The sequence below is a fragment of the Engraulis encrasicolus genome, unplaced genomic scaffold (genome assembly GCF_034702125.1).
Source record: "Engraulis encrasicolus isolate BLACKSEA-1 unplaced genomic scaffold, IST_EnEncr_1.0 scaffold_26_np1212, whole genome shotgun sequence".
NCBI lineage: Eukaryota > Metazoa > Chordata > Actinopteri > Clupeiformes > Engraulidae > Engraulis > Engraulis encrasicolus.
In genome coordinates this window covers 2,565,045-2,568,900 of record NW_026945555.1, presented here as the reverse complement: position 1 = coordinate 2,568,900, position 3,856 = coordinate 2,565,045, and the positions used below count along the sequence as shown (strand labels likewise).

At 43.8% G+C, this 3,856-nt stretch overlaps 1 long non-coding RNA gene across 1 annotated transcript in view; it reads right to left on the bottom strand.

Annotated features, from left to right (window-relative positions):
• Positions 1-439: 439 nt before the first annotated feature.
• LOC134442971 (uncharacterized) overlaps positions 440-3,856 on the bottom strand; it is a 3,824-nt gene continuing 407 nt past the window's right edge. The window contains exons 2-5 of the long non-coding RNA XR_010033521.1: positions 3,420-3,529; positions 2,555-2,637; positions 1,878-1,976; positions 440-617 (exon numbers count right to left, since the gene is read on the bottom strand). This is a non-coding gene — a long non-coding RNA (uncharacterized LOC134442971). The remainder of the gene's footprint in view (positions 618-1,877; positions 1,977-2,554; positions 2,638-3,419; positions 3,530-3,856) is intronic.

Genomic DNA, 3,856 nt, shown 5'->3' with positions numbered 1-3,856 from the left:
TTATGGGCATTCTAATTTGCCAGAAATCACCAGACATAACCCTCCATTCATTTTCATTTTTTTCTTTTTTCTGGTGAGTTAGAATGTCCGTACCACCAAAGCACCAAAACGTGGTATGGAAATCTATAGGACATAATGAAGAGGGAAGTGTGGGTGACCAGATAAAAAAAAACAAAAAAACAAAAAACAGCTGGCACCAAAGCATCAAGGATATCTGGACTTCTATATCCCTCATGCAATGCCACTGCCCATTGACTTCAATGGTGCGACACCTTCCATTCTGACACACACAGAGACACACTGCCATACAAAGCAAGAAAGAGTGTGGGGAGATATAATCACAAATAGTAGCTACATTTCTGTCCTGATGCATCTGCCAGATGGCAATCTAGCAAAAAACTTGTGCCGAGGGTGCAGTAACACATGGAGAACCATGATGTGATGTAGTATGTGATGGTTTATTAGCAGTTTTGTGGTTGTAGTGTCTTCTAGAGGGTTCACAAGAAGTGCAGATTTTGCAGAGGTGTTGGTGGCCCATGACTGGTCCTGGATGGTGCACCACCTTCACCGACTCTCCTCCCCTGATGCTGATGAGTTGGACATGCTGGAAAGGTCATCTAAAGTTTGGCAAAGAGAGAAGATTAGAGGAGAGTGCATGTGTGTGTGTGTGTGTGTGTGTGTGTGTGTGTGTGTGTGTGTGTGTGTGTGTGTGTGTGTGTGTGTGTGTGTGTGTGTGTGTGTGTGTGTGTGTGTGTGTGTGTGTGTGTGTGTGTGTGTGTGTGTGTTATTAACCCATTTTAGCCTGATGCTGCATACACGATGCATTGTCCAAGGCACCTGAAGTGACATGGGTGCATTCCAATATGCAGACTGTCCATTCTCATGCAAGATGATGGTCTTGGCTTTTAAATGCAACTAATTTCACATTTTTATGTGCCTCAGAGGCTGAGCAAGTTAGGTTTTTACCGCCCCCAAAGGTTGCTGGTTCATCTCCCAGCCCGCCAGGTTGGTGGGGGGAGTAATTAACGAGTGCTCTCTCCTCCATCCTCCATGACTGAGGTACCCCACGCATGGTACCTTCCCGCCACACTGCAACATACTGCTCCCTTGGGATGCCAATGTAGGCTGCACCCTTGCACAGGTGAGGCATAAAATGCAATTTTGTTGTGTGCAGTGTATACTTCTATGGGCAGTCATGGGTGAGCGGTTAGGGCGTCAGACTTGCATCCCAGAGGTTGCCGGTTCGACTCCCGACCCGCCAGGTTGGTGGGGGGAGTACTCAACCAGTGCTCTTCCCCATCCTCCTCCATGACTGAGGTACCCTGAGCATGGTACCGTCCCACCGCACTGCTCCCCATGGGGCGCCACTGAGGGCTGCCCCCTTGCACGGGTGAGGCATAAATGCAATTTCGCAGTGTGCAGTGTTCACTTGTGTGCGGTGGAGTGCTGTGTCACAATGACAATGGGAGTTGGAGTTTCCCAATGGGCTTTCACTTTTTTCACTACTTGTGTGCTGTGTCACAATGGCAAAGGTGGGCTTTCACTTATATACACCTAGAGATTTTTTCCCCTGAGTCCAATGTTTTTAAACAGTTGAAACATGAACATTTCCAGTCAATATTTACAATGGAATAGTAGACCTCTGTGTCATATTCCCAAGGAATGGTAGCATCGCATCTGCTGTGCTGTGCTGAGTCAAAGTAATTCATAAGCCTACTGGTTGTGTTTTCCCTGCCCATTCACAACTTTGATGGCCTGCAATTTATTCAGATGTGTTCTACAACTTTTTGATGAAACTTCCATTTTACATTTGATACCACAAACTAGGCTTACTTGTTGTGCTGTGTGGATTTTTGTTGAGCAGGGATCTCACTTACCAATTAGCATGTTTTCCTCTTGTTACCAGCATCAGTCTGAACCTGACTGGACACCTGTGCACTTCACCATATGTGAACTCTGAGGGCAAGTGTAGAAGCCTGGCAAATAAAGACAGGAATAAGTCGGTCTCAGTATCACTGTGCAACTACATTCACAATGTAATATGTTGGTTTAGTTGAATTCTGTCCATCACAATTTAATATTATGGTTTACATTTAGGCATACAACTTTCACAATGCCATATTAGTTACATTTAGCTAGCTAGTGTCCTATTTGGTAAGGACATGTACAAGTGATGTAGGCTGTACAGCAGGGGTGGGCAACTTTCATTATAAGGTGGGCCAACATTTTTAATTACCACAATCAGTGGGCCACATCACCACGCACTTGAGAGAATTTACAAAAGGATACTTCACTTTTTCTTTATTTTTACATGAATGCTTACACTATTGATTTATAGGGGGTTAAAAACTGTCCTTTTTCTTTTTTTAAAAGTGAGAAGTTGGGCTGCATGTGGCGCCCGAGCCTCCAGTTGCCCATCCCTGCTGTACAGTTTCCTAACAGAAAGGCTCTCATAGTATTTCAAATAATGGTCTATATAAAAACTGGTTATAATAGGTACAGTGCAGCATAAACAGGGTTGAGGGGGTGGTTTCTTTTATTTCGTTGTACCTACCGAGTAGTTTAGCCAATGTCTGTGTGACACGTTCATGCTGCCACCTCCACAGCATCCTCTTCACAACCGCAGGGGCAAAACACCTGAAAACATAATAATGTAATCCTTTTTCAGTCCAAGATATAGACTAGAAAATGAGTGACAGCATCACAATCAGGTATGCAAGTGTAGTGGACCCCCCATTTTCGGCTTTTTGTTATTCCCTTATTCTCACTCCCTGTCTTTTTGTTTTCCTGTCAGAAGTTGTCTTTTAGTTTAATTATGCTGTTGCACGTTTTCGCCAATAGATGGCATTATAGGACCAGCAATGAGTGCAGAGACCCTCTCTGGTGCAGTAGCCAGTGACTTCGGTCACATAAAGAACGAAACGTGGAAGTGACAGGCTTTGTTATGATACAGAAGTAGGCCAGTGACAATGGCCTCAAAATTTGGAGACACCCCAACCGGAGGTAGAACAAAACCCAAGAGAGGTCACATTTTGGGTGCTTTTTTTGTTTGGAGGTGCATATGAAAATGTGTAAAATGTTTAGGCTTAGCATTAAAATCACTTTGGCCAAGAATCATTTTCATGTATGGGACACCCTAGAGATGAGGAAAAACATTATTGGGTTTTGTTCTACCTCCGGTTGGGGTATCTCGAAAACGAAGGCCTTTTTGGGCCCATTGTCACTAGCCTAAAGGCAGCGGTGTCAGCTGTACAGTTATGCTGAGGAAAATGTAAATAAACAACGAACTCAGCAAAACTCTACACACTTGAGGACCTTATTCATTAAGTGTGCAACATTCACGCAATAATGCCACCAGGTCACATTTAAGATTTAATTAGGAGTATTTTGTTATGGATCTTATGTAGTGATAGACTTACCATTTCTTGTTATGGCATATCTGGCCTATTCCCAAGAGAAGGCTGATGTCCCTGTCTGTTGATCTGATTTTGACGTCGGCAAGATGCTTCGTGCTGTCTGGGTTTCAAACCTAGTGGTGAAATGACAAGGGATTTTATGTAAACAAAATGCTTATTTCAGTAAGTGTACATACAGTAAACAGATCTAAGAAGTTCCCAGAGCACCCTACGATAGCTGGCATGGTTGGCACAAAGACCCAAAGAGCAAAATTGTCCCAAGATTGTCTTCCAAACAATTCCACTCCAAACATTTTCCTTCTGAAATAAACAATGTCCATATCCAATCAAACCTCAGTAGGCAGCTATCTCGTCAGGTCGGCCTTACCATAGACACATCTGTGGCCCGTAAATTTACAATCTCAAACGTCATCACCATGTAAGCCATGGCACAACACAAG